The sequence below is a fragment of the Arachis ipaensis genome, chromosome B10 (genome assembly GCF_059453495.1).
Source record: "Arachis ipaensis isolate K30076 ecotype BB chromosome B10, ASM5945349v1, whole genome shotgun sequence".
NCBI lineage: Eukaryota > Viridiplantae > Streptophyta > Magnoliopsida > Fabales > Fabaceae > Arachis > Arachis ipaensis.
The window spans coordinates 46,168,499-46,192,478 of NC_142435.1; the positions used below are offsets into that span (position 1 = coordinate 46,168,499).

The 23,980-nt window shown below is 36.8% G+C and overlaps 2 non-coding genes across 2 annotated transcripts; one reads left to right on the forward strand and one right to left on the reverse strand.

The window, feature by feature from the left end:
* Positions 1-2,486: 2,486 nt before the first annotated feature.
* On the forward strand, positions 2,487-2,594 carry LOC148579903 (small nucleolar RNA R71). Its single transcript, XR_015896189.1, has one exon. It is a non-coding gene; the product is annotated as a small nucleolar RNA R71 (small nucleolar RNA).
* Positions 2,595-23,234: 20,640 nt separating this feature from the next.
* LOC148579904 (small nucleolar RNA R71) lies at positions 23,235-23,342 on the reverse strand. Its single transcript, XR_015899629.1, has one exon. It is a non-coding gene; the product is annotated as a small nucleolar RNA R71 (small nucleolar RNA).
* Between the last annotated feature and the right edge of the window lie 638 nt (positions 23,343-23,980).

The window sequence follows — 23,980 nt, forward strand, 5'->3', positions numbered from 1 at the left end:
GGGAGAGAGAGATGGTTTCGGCCAAGGAAAAGAAGAGAGGGTTTTGTTGTATGAAAATGAAGAGGGAATGAGGGGTTTATATAGGAGTAGGGAGGGGTTTAGGGTTCGGCCATTTAGGGTTGGGTTTGGGAGGGAAATTATTTTGAATTTAAAGGTAGGTGGGGTTTTTGGGGAAGAGAGGATGGATGTGATTGGTGAAGAGGTGATGGGGAAGAGTGATTGAGTTGATTGGTGAGGGGTATTTAGGGAAGAGAGTTATGGAAAGGTGTGAAGAGGAGAGAAGAAGTAGGTGGGGATCCTGTGGGGTCCACAGATCCTGAGAGAATCCTGTGGGGTCAACAGATCCTGAGGTGTTTGAGGATTTCTCATCCCTGCACCTTTTAGACGTGTAAAACGCCCCATATATGCAATCCTGGCGTTTAAACGCTAGACTGTAGCATGTTTCTGGCGTTGAACGCCAGTATGGTGCATGTTTCTGGCGTTAAATGCCAGTCTGATGCTTGTTTCTGGCGTTTAATGCCAGCTTTCCTCTGGGTGCAATCCTGGCATTTAAACGCAAGACTACTGCTTGTTTCTGGTGTTTAACGCCAGTTTCATGCTCTGTTCTGGCGTTAAACGCCAGCCAGATGCTCCTTACTGGCGTTTAAGCCCTTCCTCCAAGGTGTGCTGTTTTCAATGCTGTTTTTCATTCTGTTTTCGATTTTTTTTTTGTAGTATTTGTGACTCCATATGATCATCAACCTAATAGAACATGAAATAACAAAGAGAAAATAAAATAAAAATGATTAAATAACATTGGGTTGCCTCCCAACAAGCGCTTCTTTAATGTCAATAGCTTGACAGTGAGCTCCCATGGAGCCTCACAGATAATCAGAGCAAGGTTGGGACCTCCCAACACCAAACTTAGAGTTTGGCTGTGGGGGCTTTGGTTGACTCTGCAGTGAGAGAAGCTTTTCATGCTTCCTCTCCATGGTTACAGAAGGTGATCCTTGAGTTTTAAGCACAAGGTAGTCCTCATTCAGTTGAAGGACCAACTCTCCTCTGTCCACATCAATCACAGCTCTTGCTGTGGCTAGGAAGGGTCTTCCAAGGATGATGGATTCATCCTCATCCTTCCCAGTGTCTAGGATTATGAAATCAGCAGGGATGTAAAGGCCTTCAACCTTTACTAACACGTCTTCTACTAGTCCGTAAGCCTGTTTTCTTGAGTTGTCTACCATCTCTAATGAGATTCTAGCAGCTTGCACCTCAAAGATTCCCAGTTTCTCCATTACTGAGAGTGGCATGAGGTTTATCCCTGATCCAAGGTCACATAGAGCCTTCTCAAAGGTCATGGTGCCTATGGTACAAGGTATTAAGAACTTTCCAGGATCCTGTTTCTTCTGAGGCAATCTCAGTTGATCCAGATCACTCAGTTCATTGATGAGCAAGGGAGGTTCATCTTCCCAAGTCTCATTACCAAATAATTTGGTATTCAGCTTCATGATTGCACAAGGGTACTTGGAAACTTGCTCTTCAGTAACATCCTCATTCTCTTCAGAAGAAGAATATTCATCAGAGCTCATGAATGGCATAAGGAGGTTTAATGGAATCTCTATGGTCTCTAGATGAGCCTCAGATTCCTTTGGTTCCTCAAAGGGAAACTCCTTATTGATCTCTGGACGTCCCAGGAGGTCTTCCTCACTTGGATTCACGTCCTCTCCCTCCCTTGCAGGTTCGGCCATGATGATCAATTCAATGGCCTTGCACTCTCCTTTTGGGTTTTCTTCTGTATTGCTTGGGAGAGTACTAGGAGGGGTTTCAGTGATCCTTTTACTCAGCTGGCCCACTTGTTCTTTCAGATTTCTAATGGAGGACCTTGTTTCATTCATGAAACTTAGAGTGGCCATAGATAGATCAGAGACTATGTTTGCCAAGCTAGATGGGGTCTGCTCAGAACTCTCTATCTTTTGCTGAGTGGATGATGGAAAAGGCTTGCTATTGCTAAACCTGTTTCTTCCACCATTATTAAAGCCTTGTTGAGGCTTTTGTTGATTCTTCCATGAGAGATTTGGGTGATTTCTCCATGAGGGATTATAGGTGTTTCCATAGGGTTCACCCATGTAATTCACCTCTGCTATTGCAGGGTTTTCAGGATCATAAGCTTCTTCCTCAGAAGATGCCTCTTGAGTACTGTTGGATGCAGCTTGCATTCCATTCAGACTCTGAGAAATCATATTGACTTGCTGAGTCAATATTTTGTTCTGAGCCAATATGGCATTCAGAGTATCAATTTCAAGAACTCCCTTCTTCTGAGGTGCCCCATTACTTACAGGATTCCTCTCAGAAGTGTACATGAACTGGTTATTAGCAACCATGTCAATGAGTTCTTAAGATTCTGCAGGCGTTTTCTTTAGGTGAATGGATCCACCTGCAGAATGGTCCAATGACATCTTTGATAGTTCAGATAGACCATCATAGAATATATCCAGAATGGTCCATTCTGAAAGCATGTCAGAAGGACACTTTTTGGTCAGTTTCTTATATCTCTCCCAAGCTTCATAGAGGGATTCACCTTCTTTTTGTCTGAAGGTTTGAACATCCACTCTAAGCTTACTAAGCTTTTGAGGAGGAAAGAACTTGGCTAAGAAAGCCGTGACCAGCTTATCCCAAGAGTTCAGGCTATCTTTAGGTTGAGAGTCCAACCAGCTTATCCCATTGGTCTTAACAGTATCACAGATCTGCAAGAATTCAGTTAAGAACTGAAAAGGATCTTCAGATGGAAGTCCATGAAACTTGCAGTTCTGTTGCATTAGAGAAACTAGTTGAGGTTTAAGCTCAAAGTTGTTTGCTCCAATGGCAGGAATTGAGATGCTCCTTCCATGTAAATTGGAATTAGGTGCAGTAAAGTCACCAAGCATCTTCCTTGCATTGTTGTTATTTTCGGCCATGTTGTCTTCTTTTTCGACAGTTTCTGTCAGATTTTCTCCAGAGAGTTGTGCTTTAGCTTCCCTTAGCTTCCTCTTCAGAGTCCTTTCAGGTTCAGGATCAGCTTCAACAAGAATGTTCTTATCCTTGTTCCTGCTCATATGAAAAAGAAGAAAACTGAAAAGAAAATATGTTCCTGCTCATATGAAAAAGAAGAAAACAGAAAAGAAAATATGGAATCCTCTATGTCACAGTATAGAGATTCCTTTATGTGAGTATAAGAATAGAAGAATAGAAATTCGAACACTAAGAGGAAGAGAGGGTTCGAATTTTGAGATGAAGGGAAGTGTTAGTAAATAAATAAATAAATAAATAATTAGAAGGAGATGAGAGAGAGGGAATTTCGAAAATTAATTAAATTAAAAATAAAATTTAAAGTTAAATTTCTAAAATTAAAATTGAAATCAAATTAAATTAAAAATTAAAACAATTAGTTAATAAAAAAAGAAATTTGAAAAAAAAGGGAAGGGATTTTCAAAAATTAGAGAGATAATTAGTTAGGTAGTTTTGAAAAAGATATGATTGGAACAAAAATATAAGATTGATTGAAAAAGAATTGAAAAATCAATTTGAAAAAAGATAAGAAGTTAGAAAAGATTTTGAAATTGATTTTGAAAAAGGTATAATTGAAATTTAAAAAAGATAAGATTGATTGAAAAAGATTTGAAAAAAGAAATTTAAAAAGATTTGATTTTGAAAATTAAAGTTAATTACTTGACTAACAAGAAACTAAAAAGATATGATTCTAGAGTTTAAAGATTGAACTTTTCTTACTAGGCAAGTAACAAACTTAATATTTTTGAATCAATCACATTAATTGTTAGCTTTGAATTCAAAAATATGGAATAAAAATAAGAAAAAGATTTTTGAAAATTATTTTGGAATTTTCGAAAATTATGAAAGAAAAATGAAAAAGATTTGATTTTTGAAAAATATTTGAAAAAGATAAGATTTTTAAATTGAAAATTTGATTTGACTCATAAGACATAACTAAATTTTAAAAATTTTTGACTAAATCAAATCAAATTTTCGAAAATTATTTGTGAAAAAGGGAAAGATATTTTTTTAATTTTTGAATTTTCAATGAAGAAAGAGAAAAACAACCCAAAGACTCAATGCATGAAAATTTTGGATCAAAACATGTGATGCATGCAAGAACACTACGAGTGTCAAGATGAACACCAAGAACACTTTGAATGTCAAGATGAATACCAAGGACTTATTTTTGAAAAATTTTCAAGAAAAGAAAACATGCAAGATACCAAACTTAAAAATTTTTATTCTTTAGGCATTAATGTTTCAAGAATGCATATGAAAAACAAGAAAAGACACAAAACAAGAAAATATGAAGATCAAACAAGAAGACTGGCCAAGAACAACTTGAAGATCATGAAGAATGTAATGCATGAGATTTTCGAAAAAAAAAATTTAGAAAATTAAAAAGATGCAATTGACACCAAACTTAAAAGTTGACTCTAGACTCAAACAAGAAACACAAAATATTTTTGGTTTTATGATTTTGTAAAATTTTTTTTGTATTATTCAAAAATTAATTGAGAAAAACGAAAAAAAGAAAATTTTTTGTATTTTTTTTGAAAATAAGAAATAAAAAGCTTAAAATTAAAATAAAATTACCTAATCTGAGCAACAAGATGAACCGTCAGTTGTCCAAACTCGAACAATCCCCAGCAACGAGCCCAAAAACTTGGTGTGCGAAATCATGATCATTCTTTCCTTGGTAATGGCGCTAAAAACTCAATACGCACGTTCATGTTCTTAATTCTGTTTCACAACTTCGTACAACTAACCAGCAAGTGCACTGGGTCATCCAAGTAATAAACCTTACGTGAGTAAGGGTCGATCCCACGGAGATTGTCGGCTTGAAGCAAGCTATGGTTACCTTGTAAATCTCAGTCAGGCGGATTAAACTGATTTTATGAATTGATAAGTAAAAGATAAATAAAATATAAAATAGGATAGTGGTACTTATGTAATTCATTGGTGAGAATTTCAGATAAGCGTATAGAGATGCTTTCGTCCCTCTGAACCTCTGCTTTCCTGTTGTCTTCATCCAATCCTTCCTACTCCTTTCCATGGCAAGCTGTATGTTGGGCATCACCGTTGTCAATGGCTACTTTAATATGATAATCAACAGTTCTCTCCAAGCTAGCAGAATGGAACTTTAATAGAATAATATAATACTTGCTAGTGAAACCAAAACCTGAAAAACAGAGAATATTATAGCAAATTAACATGTTTTGATAGAGATCTAACACGCTATGAAAATAGGAATAAATAAAGGCATTTCATTATGTGAGCTAATAACTTACCAAGGAGTATGCAGAATAAGCAAAATCGGAAGCTCCTTTATTTGTTTCATTCAAGATAGAAATTAATGAAAAAAGATGTGGCACTCGTGACACTCTTTTTAGCGGACAAAAGGTAAAAATTTGAGATATTGCTTGTCTGTTAGTACTCACAACTTAGTAAAATGTTATGTCAAATCAAAGATAATAAGAATTTAGATGATATCCTTTTCTGGTCACTGAATTTCACCCAACAAATACTACAATGACAAAATTAAAATTTACACTATATAAAGAACAATAAGTCATGATTAATGTGGATTTAATTATACTAGTTCGATGAGAAGGAAAGGTTCAGATAAGGTAATATAATATTAAGTAGAACATGTAGCCAAGAAAAGAAGCACATGTTCCTAACTGATATTTATTAAAGTGTATTTATGTGTCACCATAAAAACCACCACCACTACAACAACAACTACTAAACATTGCATGGCTACATGAACCAAACAAAACAAGGTTATAGTATCCTGTCCTAAATCAAAATTAAATTTAAATAATTAACATTTAATCCCCTTTCAGATTTAAATATCTACCTTCCCACAATAATATAAGATGCTAATATATACTATATTCCATGAAAAATCAAATGTAGCTAGGGCAAAAGCAGAATGCCATGAAAAAGACAAGGATTATCAAACCTGATTATCAAAACAAGTAAGGAGCTTGAGATTAACAAAAATGTGCGATAAAAATGTGTGAAGAGTAGACACTTGTTAATTAGCAAACTCTTAGAATAATATCCATGTCTTAAAAGTACCATTTTCCCCTAATTACTTGATATAAATAGAACCAAACTTTATAGTTCCTATCCTCAATTATCAGCTAGCCACTAAGCACATCATGCTCATATATATTTCACTCAGAAACCACTTTGGAAATATAATGAAGAGGAAAATTAAAGTATGCTGCCAAGTTGATGAGAGAAAATAGAACAATAATTCCACTTTATTTATAACACATTCATGATAAAAGATATTATATGCAAAAAATTAATGATCATGATTCATTATTTCTAATGGTGGAATCACTTATTAGTACCATCAATAACATACATTTTACAAAGTAACACGCTTATGAATCCAAATATTGAATTATAAGTAAGTAAATGTTGATAATTTGTGAATGAAATATAAACAATTTAATCATTCTCATTTTCAAACATTCTCCTTTTATAATAAAGCAAATTTTTATAGATACAGTCTATTATATATGAACTGTTAATTTAATGACGATTAAGAAAATCTAAAAATACTATTCAATGGTTGGTGTGCGAAATCGTGATCATTCCTTCCTTGTTAACGGCGCTAAAAACTCAATACGCACGTTCATGTTCTTAATTCTGTTTCACAACTTCGTACAACTAACCAGCAAGTGCACTGGGTCATCCAAGTAATAAACCTTACGTGAGTAAGGATCTATCCCACGGAGATTGTCGGCTTGAAGCAAGCTATGGTTACCTTGTAAATCTCAGTCAGGCAGATTAAACTGATTTTATGAATTGATAAGTAAAAGATAAATAAAATATAAAATAGGATAGTGGTACTTATGTAATTCATTGGTGAGAATTTTAGATAAGCATATATAGATGCTTTCGTCCCTCTGAACCTCTGCTTTCCTGCTGTCTTCATTCAATCCTTCCTACTCCTTTCCATGGCAAGCTGTATGTTGGGCATCACCGTTGTCAATGGCTACTTCCCATCCTCTCAGTGAAAATGGTCCAAGATGCTCTGTCACGGCACGGCTATTCATCTGTCAGTTCTCAATCATACTGGAATAGGATCCATTGATCCTTTTGCGTCGTCACAGCCATCCCTTCCCAGATCCTACTCGGAATACCACAGACAAGGTTTAGACTTTCCGGATCTCAGGAATGGCCATCCATGGGTTCTAACTTATACCACGAAGACTCTAACATCTCGGACTCGGTCCCCTGTATTAGATATCCAAGAGATATCCATTCAATCTAAGGTAGAACGGAGGTGGTTGTCAGGCACGCGTTCATAAGTGAGAATGATGATGACTGTCACGATCATCACATCCATCATATTGAAGTGCGAATGAATATCTTAGAAGCGGAATAAGTTGAATTGAATAGAAAAACAGTAGTACTTTGCATTAATCTTTGAGGAACAGCAGAGCTCCACACCTTAATCTATGGTGTGTAGAAACTCTACCGTTGAAAATATAAAAGTGATAAATGTTTAGGCATGGCCGAATGGCCAGCCCTCACAAAAGTCTAAGATAGCATAAAACTAATCCAAGATCTCTAATACAATAGTAAAAAGTTCTATTTATACTAAACTAGTTACTAGGGTTTACAGAAATGAGTAAATGATGCAGAAATCCACTTCCGGGGACCACTTGGTGTGTGCTTGGGCTGAGCATTGAGCTTTACACATGTAGAGATCTTTCTTGGAGTTGAACGTTAGTTTGTAACCTGTTTCTGGCATTTAACTCCACTTTATAACCTGTTTCTGGCGTTTAACTCCAGAATGCAGCATAGAACTGGCGTTCAACGCCAGTTTACGTCATCTATCCTTAATCAAAGTATGGACTATTATATATTGCTGGAAAGCCCTGGATGTCTACTTTCCAAAGCAATTGAGAGTGCGTCATTTGAAGTTCTGTAGCTCCAGAAAATTCACTTTGAATGCAGGGAGGTCAGAATCCAACAGCATCTGCAGTCCTTCTTCAACCTCTGAATCTGATTTTTGCTCAAGTCCCTCAATTTCAGCCAGAAAATACCTGAAATCACAGAAAAATACACAAACTCAGAGTAAAGTCCAGAAATATGAATTTTAATTAAAAACTAATAAAAATATACTAAAAACTACTAAATCACACTAAAAACTATGTAAAAACAATGCCAAAAAGCGTATAAATTATCCGCTCATCAATGGTATAAGAAGAATCTTAACCTAGCTAGATATATAGCAAGGCTACTTAGAGTAGTACATTTTAATTTCTAGTTTCTAGTTAAAAAGTGTTTGACTCATAAAAAGATGAGAAACAAATAATACATCAAAGATCTTGTACTAATCTCAAAACTAAACTTGATCACACATTTTTATTCACCCATTTTTGTTAATTGTACTAACAGAGTATATCAGAAAAAACTTGTGCGCCATAGACTGAACAAAAATCTCTCAAAACTTCATTAGTTATTACTAATAACGAATAACATATAACAAATCAAAACTTGGCATAAAATTAAGTGTGATTAAGAGGGAATACATTAAGTTTTGAATGTATGAAATAAAAGATAAAAGATGATAGTGCTTACAGAGAAAGCAAGTGATCGAAAGCAAGAAGCGCTTCTATCTGCAGGAGAAGTGCATTCAGAGTAATCGTTTTCAAGAATATACCATAAAAATATATATAGGATTAACACCAAAATGAAAATAAAAAATAAAGATCCTAATAAATACAAGAATTAAAAATTGAATTATTAGAAGGTTTAGAAGCTAGCTCTCTTATTGAGGATAAATATACCACAGGCCATCGCTGAACCACATGCAACCAAAAACCACTCATTTTTTGCTTCAATCTTGAAAGAGTTGTACTATATTGTCCTGATGTTGAAGGACTAACCGCAGAGTCCTGTGAACTACGGCTCCTGTAGCACTTTAACCATAACTCTCAGCAAACTCTGAATCAGCAAACAAAAATTTTATGAACAAAATTAACAAACTACACAGCATTTAATATTATCATTGTTTATGAACAAATATGAACAAAATTATGAACAGCAAACTGACATTTTATGAACAAAATTCACAAAGTACACATCATTCAATATTATCAGTTCTTATGAACAAATATGAATAAAAAAATGAGCAAAATTATGAACAGCAAAGTGACTGTTTAACAAACTACACAGCATTCAATGTTCTCAATTTATCACAGTACTCACCGGCTGCGAGGAGGAAGGGCAGTGGCAGAAACACAACGGCAACACAGAGATAGAAGGAGAGCGCTCGAACAGAGGAGACGCCAATGAGCTTCCAAACGACGGCGAGGGAGCTTCCAATCACGGCGACACAGCTTCCTACGACGGTGACGGATCTTCTACGGTGGCGGTGGAGGCTGTGTCTGTGTAGGGGTTGCGATGGCTGCGCCGCTGCAGGGCTGCGAGGCTGTGGGGTTACGGGGAGCTGCGAAGGCTGATGCAGGGGCTGCGTGGCTGCAGTGGCGGCAGAGACTGCGGTGGCTGTGGGCAGCGGGTTTCTGGCCGAAGAGTTTGAGGGATGAGGGCGAAGAGGAGTGTGAATGGAGTGTGAATGGGTGGTGATAAAATTAGGGTTTTTAATATTTCTGACGAAAAATTTAAATTACAGATGGATTTTCCGTCTGTAATAATTTAATAAAACGCAGCATTTTGTCTATTTAATTATAGACGGATTTTCCGTCTGTAACCATTTCTCACGGAAAAAAATTAATTTTTCCGACGGAATTATCGACGGATTTTCTTTTTCGTCTGTAATTTATGCTAATCCATTTTTTTTGTTTTCCAACAAAAAATCCCTCTGAAATTCTCTCTGTATTTCAGTGGGTTAAAATCCATCAGAAATATCCGTCTGTAATAACTAGTTTTCTAGTAATGGCATGTGACCTCATTAATATAATTCGCTAGCAGTGAATTTTGGGCCCCAAAACCCAATCCAACTCATTTCTGAAGCTATTTCAACCCTAATTCAAGAGGAGACAAGGGGGAGCAATTAGTTTAGGTTTTATTATGTTGTAGGTCATTTTCTAGAGAGAGAAACTCCTCCTTCTCTCTAGAATTTAGGTTTTCTTAGTTAATTTCTCTTTAATTTCAGCTTTTAATTCTTGTTCTAATGTAATTTCATTTATGTTTCCATGCTTTATTTTCTTAATTCTCTTAGTTCTCTTCTTAATTTTTCATTTATGTCACTTTTTATTTTATGAACACTCTTGTAAATCTTAATTTCCATTTAATGCAATTTAACGTTTTTATGTTTATTGATGTTTAATTGAGTTGCTATTATTATATTCTTGCGTTTGGTAGTTTTAGATTTTATTTTTATTAAAATTTAATATGCTTTTATTTTCATGCACACCAAGTGTTTATAAAATGCTTGGATTAGTTTTTGCTTAGTTTTTCCTCACTCTTGGCTTGGAATTGAGGACTTTGGTGACCCTTGAGTCATTGATGTCCATTCTTGATTGATATATTAGAGTAGTTAGTTGATTTGGTTTCCACTAACTTTAAGTCTTCCATTAATAGAGTGGGCTAGGACTTATGGATTGAGATCAATTATGCCTATTTGACTTATCCTCGATGTTAGGGTTGACTAAGTATGATTAACTCTTCATAATCATCATATGTTTGTGGCCAATGACTAGGATAGGTAACCTTGACTCTCAATCCTTGCCAAGAGGTTTTTTAGCACTTGAATTTTCCTTTCTTTGATTAATTGCCTTGAGTTTGACTCCTTTTTATATTTAGTTATTGTTTGCTTCTTTAATTTCTTGCATGCATTTTTCATTCCTTGCTATTTACATTTCTTGCCTCTTGCAATCAAACCCCCATTCCCTCATAGCCAATAATAGGACACTTCATTGCAATTCCTAGGGAGAACGACTCGGGATTTTAAACTCCCGGTTATTTTGTATTGATTGTGACATCTTTTGATTTAAACTTCGATTGAGAGTTAATTATTGGTTTAGACTATGCTTGCAACGAGAATTCTATTTTGAGAAATTTTAGATCAACATTAATTCTCACAACAGCGGGCTAATCACCGGTTTAGAATTTCACCAGTTTAAAACTCAATTATGTCGCAAGTATAGTCTAAACTGGCAACTAACTCATGATTAAAGTTTAGAAGGTTGTCACAAAATCAAATCAATAACCGACAGTTGAATATCATGTCATTATCCCTTGGACTTGCAATTGAATGCACATCATTATTTATGGAATTTAGGAGGGTTTTAAATAGGAATGCAGAAAAGTAAGGTAACTAGAAATTAAAGAGCAACCAACAATAAAATTGAAATAAGTAGGCAATAAGCAAGTAAACAACTATCTAGTAAGCATGCAATTAAGAGGGCAACAACTAAAAATTAACTACACTAGAAAGCAATGGAATTAAACTAAAAGAATTAAGAGACTACAAGAAAAAAGGCCTTTCGGCACCCTTTTTTCTTGTCACGATTTAAAAGTGTGGCCAAAAGTGGTCAATGGCCATGATTTTATGTGGGTGGCCATAGAGAAAACCAGCACGCTTTTATGAGGGTAGCGATTGAATAGTAATTTGGCCACGCTTTTTTTTGGTCACGATTTATAGAGAGAAACAGGTATGCTTTTAAAGCGTGACCAGTTTGTCTTTCAATAGTTACATTTTTAAAGTGTGCCGATATCCTCTAATTATTTGGACACCGTAAAAAAACGTAGTGATAAAGTTCCCAGGAAAATCCCACCCATTTCTTTCCAAACGCTACTTTTTTTTTCCAAGTTAAACATTTTAACCATAGACCCTCTAAGCGATGACCCTTCATCATCACCCAGCCATCAAACACACCCTACCCAGCCCTTCATCATCACCCTTCACTGCCGATGAGAACACTTCATCTTCATCACTACTATGAGAACCCTTGCACTCAGCCCTCTTTCTGAGCCCTTCACCTTCATCACTGTTGAGAGCCCTTTATCGCTGCTAAGAACCTTTGTTCCCAGCCCTCTCTCCGAGCCCTATCTCGCACCCTCTCTATCGCAACCCTCGTACCCTCAACACAAGTCTCCTCCTCAGATTCGCAACCTCACACCCTCTTTCGCAACCCTCCTCGGCGCACCCTGCATCGGCGTGCCCTCCCTCAATCAGCGCTGTCTGTTGTAAACCCTAAACACTAAAGTAATTACTGCCTATCCCTCAATCGGCGCTCAACCCTCACCATAAATAGTACAAGGTAACTATTTCTTCCATCTGTTTCTCTGTTTTTATGATAAGGACCATTATTTTGGTTCCATGGCTGTGAATCTGTTCCTGTGTTGCAAATGTGAAAATGGAAGTTTAAATATTGACATATTAAATTTAGGAATATGTCAGGATCCAATATTTTTACCGAAAAAAATTGAGAGGATTGGCTTGTTGTAAATCTGTTCCTGTGTTGCAGATTGTGTATTATCAAGTTTAATTGTGCTTGCTTCCTATGTTGTTGTGTATTATCAAGGTATTCATTTATCTAATCTAATCTAATATAATTGATTCAATATAAATGGCTTTATTGAGTGCGATCAATGTCGTCATTTACTTTGTTGCTGCTAAGTGGAACGTTTACAAAGAGAAAAGGTTTGCTGAGGTTGGTAACCAATTGGAAGAACATGAAAACGTTGGTAACTTCCATTAATTAATCAATAGGAATTAATATATATCACAACGCAACTTTCTCTCCAAATTCAAGCATCTTCTTTTTTCTTTTTCTCCCCTCCCCAACAACCGCTGCTGCTTGTATTACTATGATAAAAACAAGAATATCTTCAAGTGAAATTTAAGTGCCAGTGATATCGTTTGCCATGTATGTAAGCTTGTAACCATAGTTCTATGTGTATATATAAAGCATGTGGGAAAGAGAAAATAGAAAGAAAGAAATGGTGAATAGTTTGCTTTGGAATTAAAGAATCTTGTTTAATTAGTACTATCTGGAATTTTGTATTTTGTTTTCTTTCAAAATATTTATACAATAAGTTAAATCAATGTATGAAAATTTAGTGATGAACCATAGTTAATAATAATTGAACGCATGAAAATATGTATGTAGTATTCATTAAAATAAATAAATACAGCACTTTGATATTAATACAGATTGATTTAGAGAATTGGATATGTTGTATCTCTGTAAGTCCATTCATTTTATTATTCACCTTGTTTTTCAATTCTTAAGGTTTGGGATAAGAGAAATTTCACTTATAATAAATGTGCAGGGCCCTGGATTCAATTGGATTCTCTGGAACACTTTCTCCCTCAATTCTCAAATTGAAATATCAGGTTACCTTGTAAGTTGTCTTCATCCACCTAATCAGATAACCTTTATCTTAAGTAAATTAACCCTTTTGATGTTGCAGGGAATTGCAGAACAACAAACTTTCAGGCCCCTTGCCTGATTACATTGCCAACTTAACAACCCTGCAATATATGAATCTTGCTGGCAATAACTTCATTGGGTCTATACCAGCTTCATGGGCTCAACTTTCCACTCTCAAACATTTGTAAGACTACACTTCAATTTACCTTTTATCTGCTCCTTCTGTCCTTATATGCATGCATGAAACAACTTATGTATGTTGGTGCGTACGAACCCCACACTCTTGTACAACAGTACCAGTAAGTGCATTGGGTCATCCAAGTAATACCTGAGCGAGTCAGGGTCGATCTCACGACCCCAGGTTTAGTACGGATCCATTCTGATTGAGGGTGAAGCTCGTACAGTTCATTCTCCTTGATGATCCTACTCAAAACGCCACCGACAAGGTCGAATCTTCCGGATCGAAGGAATGTTGCGCCTTTGGTTCTAACTTCTACCATAGAGACCCTAATCTCCCCGAAAATCGGCTAAACTGATGTCTCGAGAAGTCCCCAATGAAGTTGTGGATTAGCCATCTAAGAGACATATATTCAAGCTGGCAGTTTATCATTGTCCGATGAAAGATGCACTCTGAACCCATGTAGAATGTGATAAACTTATGCCAGTTCAACGAATTCATAGTGATGAAGAATGAATACACATCTTAGAATTAATCAAACACGGATCGAAGAGAAACAGTACTACTTTTATTAATTCATAGGACTCAACAGGGCTCCTCCCCTCAATCTAGAAGGTTTACAAACATATACTGAAAGGGAAATACAATTGAAAAACGTGTATGCTATGCGTGATGTCTCTCTGATTATGTAAAATACATTTTAAATACTAAACAGATGACTAGTAAGGGTAAAACAGTCTATTTAGTGCTAAAATCCACTTCTAGGGCCCACTTGGTGAGTGGTGCACGAAATTGTAATCTCTAAAACGGCGCCAACAACTTGGTATGCACGAATGTAATCTCAACTTTTTGTCACAACTCCGCACAACTAACCAGCAAGTGCACTGGGTCGTCCAAGTAATAAACATTAAGTGAGTAAGGGTCGATCCCACGGAGATTGTCGGCTTGAAGCAAGCTATGGTCATCTTGTAAATCTCAGTCAGGCGGATTCAAATGGTTATGGAGAATTGATAATTAAAAGATGAATAAAACATAAAATAAGATAGAGATACTTATGTAATTCATTGGTGAGAATTTCAGATAAGTGTATGAAGATGCTTTGTTCCTCCTGAACTTCTGCTTTCCTATTGTCTTCATCCAATCATTCATACTCCTTTCCATGGCAAGCTGTATGTTGGGTATCACCGTTGTCAATGGCTACCTCCCGTCCTCTCAGTGAAAATGGTCTAAATGCGCTGTCACCGCACGGCTAATCAGCTGTTGGTTCTCGATCATGTTGGAATAGGATCCATTGATCCTTTTGCGTCTGTCACTACGCCCAACACTCGCGAGTTTGAAGCTCGTCACAGTCATCCCTTCCCAGATCCTACTCAGAATACCACAGACAAGGTTTAGACTTTTCGGATCTCAAGAATTGCCGCCAATAATTCTAGCCTATACCACAAAGGTTTTAATCTTAGATTAGAAACCCAAGAGATACACATTCAAGCTTGTTTGCATGTAGAACGGAAGTGGTTATCAGGCACGCGTTCATAGGTGAGAATGGTGATGAGTGTCACATAATCATCATATTCATCATGTTCTTGTGTGTGAATGAACATCTTAGAGAAGAAATAGGCTTGAGTTGAATAGAAAAATAATAGTACTTTGCATTAATTCATGAGGAACAACAGATCTCCACACCTTAATCTATGGGGTGTAGAAACTCCATCGTTGAAAATACATAAGAACAAAAGGTCTAGGCATGGCCGTGAGGCCAGCCCCCAAAACGTGATCAAGAGACCAAAAGATGAACTAAAGATTCCGATCTGAAAATACAATAGCAAGAGGTCCTATTTATAATGAACTAGTAGCCCAGGGTTTACAGAAATGAGTAATTAATGCAGAAATCCACTTCCGGGCCCACTTGGTGTATGCTTCGGCTGAGCATTGAAGCTTTCACGTGCATAGGCTTCTCTTGGAGTTAAACACCAGCTTTGGTGCCAGTTTGGGCGTTTAACTCCAGCTTTTATGCCAGTTCTGGCGTTTTGACGCCAGAATTTTTATGCTGACTTGGAACGCCAGTTTGGGCCATCAAATCTTGAAAAAAGTATGGACTATTATATATTGCTAGAAAGCCCAAGATGTCTACTTTCCAACGAAATTAAGAGCGCACCAATTGGGCTTCTATAGCTCCAGAAAATACACTTCGAGTGTAGGGAGGTCAGAATCCAATAGCATCTGCAGTCCTTTTTCAGCCTCTGAATGAGATTTTTGCTCAGGTCCCTCAATTTCAGCCAGAAAATAACTAAAATCACAAAAAACACACAAACTCATAGTAAAGCCCATAAATATGATTTTTATTTAAAAACTAATAAAAACATAATAAAAATTAACTAAAACATACTAAAAACTACCTAAAAATAATGCCAAAAAGTGTATAAATTATCCGCTCATCACAACACCAAACATAAATTGTTGCTTGTCCCCAAGCAACTGAAAATCAAATAGGATAAAAAGAAGAGAATATACTATAAATTCCAAAATATCAATGAAACTTAGCTCCAATTAGATGAGCGGGACTAGTAGTTTTTTGCCTCTGAACAGTTTTGGCATCTCACTTTATCCTTTGAAGTTTAGAATGATTGGCATCTATAGGAACTCAGAATTTAGATAGTGTTATTGATTCTCCTAGTTCAGTATGTTGATTCTTGAACACAGTTACTTTATGAGTCTTGGCCGTGACCCTAAGCATTTTGTTTTCCAATATTACTACCGGATACATAAATGCCACAGACACATAACTGGGTGAACCTTTTCAGATTGTGACTCAGCTTTGCTAGAGTCCCCAATTAGAGGTGTCTAGAGCTCTTAAGCACACTCTTTTTGCTTTGGACCACGACTTTAACCGCTCTGCCTCAAGCTTTTCACTTGACACCTTCACGCCACAAGCACATGGTTAGAGACAGCTTGGTTTAGCCGCTTAGGCCAGGATTTTATTCCTGTGGGCCCTCCTATCCACTGATGCTCAAAGCCTTGGATCCTTTTTAACCTTGCCTTTTGGTTTAAAGGGATACTGGCTTTTTCTGCTTGCTTTTTCTTTTTCTTTTTTTTTCTTTTCGCCATTTTTTTTCGCAAGCGTTTCACTACTTTTTCTTGCTTCAAGAATCAATTTTATGATTTTTCAGATTATCAATAACATTTCTCCTTTTCCATCCTTCTTTCAAGAGCCAACAATTTTAACATTCATAAACAACAAAATAAAAAATATGCACTGTTCAAGCATTCATTCAGAGAACAAAAGTATTGCCACCACATCAAAATAATTAAACTAGTTTCAAGGATGAATTCAAAATCATGTACTTCTTGTTCTTTTGTTTTTAGATCATTTTTCATTTTAAGAAAGGTGATGGATTCATAGGACATTCATAGCTTTAAGGCATAGACACTTAGACACTAGTGATCATGTAATAAGACACAAACATAAATAAAACATAAAGCATAATTTTCGAAAAATAGAAAAATAAGAACAAGGAAATTAAAGAACGGGTCTACCTTAGTGATGGCGTCTTGTTCTTCCTCTTGAAGATCTTATGGAGTGCTTGAGCTCCTCAATGTCTCTTCCTTGCCTTTGTTGCTCCTCCCTCATGATTCTTTGGTCTTCTCTAATTTCATGGAGGAGGATGGAATGCTCTTGGTGTTCCACCCTTAGTTATCCCATGTTGGAACTTAATTCTCCTATGGAGGTGTTGATTTGCTCCCAATAATTGTGTGGAGGAAAATGCATCCTTTGAGGCATCTTAGGGATTTCATGATGAGGAATTTCCTCATGCTCTTATCCATGAGTGGGCTCTCTTGTTTGCTCCATCATTTTCTTAGTGATGGGCTTGTCCTCATCAATGAGGATGTCTTCCTTATGTCAATTCCAGCTGAATTGCAGAGGTGACAAATGAGATGAGGGAAGGCTAACCTTGCCAAAGTAGAGGACTTGTCCACCACCTTGTAGAGTTTTAGGGATATAACCTCATGAACTTCTACTTCATCTCCAATCATGATGCTATGGATCATGATAGTCCGGTCTATAGTAGCTTCAGACCGGTTGCTAGTAGGAATGATTGAGCGTTGGATGAACTCCAACCATCCCCTAGCCACGGGCTTGAGGTCATGCCTTCTTAGTTGAACCGGCTTCCCTCTTGAATCTCTCTTTCATTGAGCGCCCTCTTCACAAATGTCTATGAGGACTTGGTCCAACCTTTGATCAAAGTTGACCCTTCTAGTGTATGGGCGTGCATCTCCTTGCATCATGGGCAAGTTGAATGCCAACCTTACATTTTCTGGGCTGAAATCTAAGCATTTTCCCCAGACCATTGTAAGCCAATTCTTTGGGTCCGGGTTCATACTTTGATCATGGTTCTTGGTGATCCATGCGTTGGCATAGAACTCTTGAACCATTAAGATACCGACTTGTTGAATGGGGTTGGTGAGAATTTCCCAACCTCTTCTTCGAATCTCATGTCAGATCTCTGGATATTCACCCTTTTTGAGCTTGAAAGGGACCTCGGGGATCACCTTCTTCTTGGCCACAACTTCATAGAAGTGGTCTTGATCCATCTCCCATGACTCGGAGATGGAAGCTTTTGCCTTCCCTTTCCTCTTTCTAGAGGTTTCTCCGGCCTTTGGTACCATAAATGGTTATGGAAAAATAAAAAGCAACACTTTTACCACACCAAATTTAGAAGGTTTGCTCGTCCTCGAGCAAAAGAAGAAAGAAAAGAGTAGAAGAAGAAAATGGAGGAGATGGAGGGGGTTTAGTGGTTCGGCCAAGGGGGAGAAGTAGTGTGTATGATGTGTGAAAATGAAGGAGTGAAGATTGGTTTATATAGGAGTGGAGAGAGGGGTAGGGTTCGGCCATGTATGGGTGGGTTTGGGAGGGAAAGTGGTTTGAATTTGAAAGGTGAGGTAGGTGGGGTTTTATGATGGATGGATGTGGATTGGTGAAGAGATTATGGAGAAGATGGTAGGATTTGATAGGTGAGGGGTTTTTGGGGAAGAGGTATTGAGGTGATTGGTGAAGGGTATTTGGAAAAGGGTGTTATGGGAAGGTGTGAAGAAGAGAGAAAGATGAGGTAGGTGGGATCCTGTGGGTCCACAGATCCTGAGGTGTCAAGGATTTCTCATCTCTGCACCATGTTGGCGTGTAAACGCCCCCTTGATTGCCAATCCTGGCGTTAAACGCCAGGTTGCTACCCATTTTTGGCGTTTAACGCCAGCTTTTCTCCCTTTTCTGGCGTTAAACGCCAGCTCTGTGCCCCTTTCTGGCGTTAAACACCAGTCTGGTGTCCATTTCTGGCGTTAAACGCCCAGAATGGTGCCAGACTGGGCGTTTAACACCCATTCTACTACCCTTACTGGTGTTTAAACGCCAGTAAGCTTCTCCTCCAGGGTGTGCTGTTTTTAATACTGTTTTTCATTCTGTTTTTGCTTTTTCAGTTGTTTTTGTGGCTTTACATGATCATCAACTTACAGAAAACATAAAATAACAATGGAAAATAAATAGATATAATTAAATAAAATTGGGTTGCCTCCTAACAAGCGCTTCTTTAATGTCAATAGCTTGACAGTGGGCTGATGAGCGGATAATTTATACGCTTTTTGGCATTATTTTTAGTATGTTTTTAGTAGAATCTAGTTACTTTTAGGGATGTTTTCATTAGTTTTTATGTTAAATTCACATTTCTGGACTTTACTATGAGTTTGTGTGTTTTTCTGTGATTTCAGGTATTTTCTGGCTGAAATTGAGGGACTTGAGCAAAAATCAGATTCAGAGGTTGAAAAAGGACTACTGATGCTGTTGGATTCTGACCTCCCTGCACTCAAAGTAGATTTTCTGGAGCTACAGAACTCAAAATGGCGCGCTTCCAATTTCTTTGGAAAGTAGACATCCAGGGCTTTCCAGAAATATATAATAGTCCATACTTTGGCCGAGTTTAGACGACGTAAAAGGGCGTTGAACGCCAGTTCTGCGCTGCTGTCTGGAGTTAAACGCCAGAAACACGTCACAAGCCAGAGTTGAACGCCAGAAATACGTTACAAACTGGCGTTCAACTCCAAGATTGACCTCTACACGTGTAACATTCAAGCTCAGCCCAAGCACACGCCAAGTGGGCCCCGGAAGTGGATTTATGCATCAATTACTTACTTCTGTAAACCCTAGTAACTAGTTTAGTATAAATAGGACTTTTTACTATTGTATTAGACATCTTTGATCAGTTTTATGCTATCTTAGACTTTCATGGGGGCTGGCCATTCGGCCATGCCTGAACCATTATCACTTATGTATTTTCATACGGTAGAGTTTCTGCACTCCATAGATTAAGGTGTGGAGCTCTGCTGTTCCTCTGAGATTAATGCAAAGTACTACTGTTTTTCTATTCAATTCAACTTATTCTGCTTCTAAGATATTCATTCGCACTTCAACCTGAATGTGATGAACGTGACAATCATTATCATTCCCCCACGAACGCGTGCCTGACAACCACTTCCGTTCCACCTTAGATTGAATGAGTATCTCTTGGATCTCTTAATCAGAATCTTCGTGGTATAAGCTAGATTGATGGCGGCATTCATGAGAGTCCAGAAAGTCTAAACCTTGTCTGTGGTATTCCGAGTAGGACTCTGGGATTGAATGACTGTGACGAACTTCAAACTCGCGAGTGCTGGGCGTAGTGACAGACGCAAAAGGAGGGTGAATCCTATTCCAGTATGATCGAGAACCTCAGATGATTAGTCGTGCTGTGACAGAGCATTTGGACCATTTTCACAAGAGGATGGGATGCAGCCATTGACAAGGGTGATGCCTCCAGACGATTAGCCATGTAGTGATAGCGCATCGGACCATTTTCCAGAGAGGATAAAAAGTAGCCTTTGACAACGGTGATGTCCTTACATAAAGCCAGCCATGGAAAGGAGTAAGACTGATTGGATGAAGACAGCAGGAAAGCAGAGGTTCAGAGGAACGAAAGCATCTCTATACACTTATCTGAAATTCTCACCAATGATATACATAAGTGTTTCTATCCTTATTTTCTATCTATTTATTATTTATGTTCGAAAACTCCATAATCAATTATTATCCACCTGACTGAGATTTACAAGATGACCATAGCTTGCTTCATACCAATAATCTCCGTGGGATCGACCCTTACTCACGTAAGGTTTTATTACTTGGACGACCCAGTGCACTTGCTGGTTAGTTGTATCGAAGTTGTGAATGAAAAACGATTTATTAAGACGTGCGTACAGAGTTTTTGGCGCAGTTGCCTGAGATCACAATTTCGTGCACCAAGTTTTTGGCGCCGTCGCCGGGGATTGTTCGAGTTTGAACAACTGACGGTTCATCTTGTTGCTCAGATTAGGTAATTTGCTTTTTGTTTTATTTTCAAAAATTTTTCAAAAACCTTTCAAAAATTTCTCATCTGTTTTCGAAAAAAAAATAAAAATAAATCTTTTCAAAAATATATTTTTCTTCAGAATTTTTAAGAATGAATTCTAGAGTTTCATGAAGCGTGTTGAAGCCTGGCTGGCTGTAAAGCCATGTCTAATTCTTTTGGATAGGGGCTTCCAACCATCAGCATAGAGGCAAGTTAATTGGAATGTCAGCGTGGCATGTCTGAGTTACATACTAAAGCTTGGCTGGCTATTAAGCCATGCCTAACCCTCGGATTGGAGCTTTAGACTAAGAATACAAGATTCCTGGAATTCATATTAAAAAATTTTGAAATCCTTATTTTCTTTTTCCTATATGTTTTTTCGAAAAAAAATATACAAAAATCCAAAAAAATAAAAAATCATAAAAATAAAAAATATTTCATGTTTCTTGTTTGAGTCTTGAGTCAAGTTGAAAGTTTGGTGTCAATTGCATATTCATCTTGCATTTTTCGAAAAATTCATGCATTCATAGTGTTCTTCATGATCTTCAAGTTGTTCTTGGTAAGTCTTCTTGTTTGATCTTGATGTTTTCATGTTTTGTGTCTTTTCTTGTTTTTCATATGCATTCTTGCATTCATAGTGTCTATACATGAAAAAGTTTTAAGTTTGGTGTCTTGCATGTTTTCTTTGCATTAAAATTTTTTTCAAAAATAAGTTCTTGATGTTCATCTTAACATTCAAAGTGTTCTTAGTGTTCATCTTGACATTCATAGCATTCTTGCATGCATTCATTGTTTTGATCCAAAATTTTCATGCATTGAGTCTTTTTCATGTTTTTCCCTCTCATCATTAAAAGTTTAAAAATAAAAAAAAATATCTTTCCCTTTTTCACTCATAAATTTCGAAAATTTGAGTTGACTTTTTCAAAACTTTTTAAAATTTAGTTGTTTTTATGAGTCAAATCAAATTTTCAATTTAAAAATCTTATCTTTTTCAAAATCTTTTTCAAAAATCAAATCTTTTTTATTTTTCTTATTTATTTTCGAAAATTTTAAAAATATTTTTCAAAAATCTTTTTCTTATCTTTATCTCCTAATTTTCGAAAATAACATCATCAATTAATGTTTTGATTCAAAAATTTCAAGTTTGTTACTTGCTTGTTAAGAAAGATTCAAACTTTGACTTCTAGAATCATATCTTGTGATTTCTTGCGAATCAAGTCATTAATTGTGATCTTAAAAATCAAATCTTTTTCAAAACTAATTTCAATCATATCTTTTCAAAAATATCTCTTTATCTTATCTTTTTCAAAATTTGATTTTAAAATATCCTTTCTAACTTCTTATCTTCTTATCTTTTCAAAATTGATTTTCAAATTTGTTTCAACTAACTAACTAACTTTTTGTTTGTTTCTTATCTTTTTCAAAACTACCTAACTAACTCTCCCTCTCTAATTTTCGACAATATCTTCCCTCTTTTTCAAAATTTCTTTTTAATTAACTAATTATTTTAATTTTCGAAAAATTACTAACCTTTTTCAAAAACTATTTTCGAAAATCACTAACTCTTTTCAAAAATAATTTTCGAAAATTCTCCTTCTCTCTTATCTCCTTCTATTTATTTATTCATCTACTAACACTTCATCTCACCCAAATTCGAACCCCCTCTTCCATCTCTATACCTGTGGTAAAAAGGATCCCTATTATTATTATTTTTCTGTCCCTCTTTTTCATATGAGCAGGAGCAAGGACAAGAACATTCTTGTTGAAGCAGATCCAGAACCTGAAAGGACTCTGAAGAGGAAACTAAGAGAAGCTAAATTACAACAATCCAGCAAGCACCTTTCAGAAATTTTTGAACAGGAAGAGGAGATGGCAGCTGAAAATAATAATAATGCAAGGAGGATGCTTGGTGACTTTACTGCACCTAATTCCAATTTACATGGAAGAAGCATCTCCATTCCTGCCATTGGAGCAAACAATTTTGAGCTGAAACCTCAATTAGTTTCTCTGATGCAGCAGAACTGCAAGTTTCATGGACTTCCATCTGAAGATCCTTTTCAGTTCTTAACTGAATTCTTGCAGATCTGTGATATTGTTAAGACTAATGGAGTAGATCCTGAAGTCTACAGGCTCATGCTTTTCCCTTTTGCTGTGAGAGACAGAGCTAGAATATGGTTGGACTCTCAACCCAAAGATAGCATGAACTCTTGGGATAAGCTGGTCAAGGCTTTCTTAGCCAAGTTCTTTCCTCCTCAAAAGCTGAGTAAGCTTAGAGTGGATGTTCAAACCTTCAGACAGAAAGAAGGTGAATCCCTCTATGAAGCTTGGGAGAGATACAAAGAACTGACCAAAAAGTGTCCTTCTGACATGCTTTCAGAATGGACCATCCTGGATATATTCTATGATGGTCTATCTGAATTGGCTAAAATGTCATTGGATACTTCTGCAGGTGGATCCATTCACCTAAAGAAAACGCCTGCAGAAGCTCAAGAACTCATTGACATGGTTGCTAATAACCAATTCATGTACACTTCTGAGAGGAATCCTGTGAGTAATGGGACGCCTAAGAAGAAGGGAGTTCTTGAAATTGATACTCTGAATGCCATACTGGCTCAAAATAAAATATTGACTCAGCAAGTCAATATGATTTCTCAGAGTCTGAATGGAATGCAAGCTGCATCCAACAGTACTCAAGAGGCATCTTCTGAAGAAGAAGCTTATGATCCTGAAAACCCTGCAATAGCAGAGGTGAATTACATGGGTGAACCTTATGGAAACACCTATAACACCTCATGGAGAAATCACCCAAATCTCTCATGGAAGGATCAACAAAAGCCTCAACAAGACTTTAATAATGGTGGAAGAAATAGGTTTAACAATAGTAAACCTTTTCCATCATCCACTCAGCAACAGACAGAGAACTCTGAACAAAATACCTCTAATTTAGCAAACTTAGTCTCTGATCTATCTAAGGCCACTGTAAGTTTCATGAATGAAACAAGGTCCTCCAT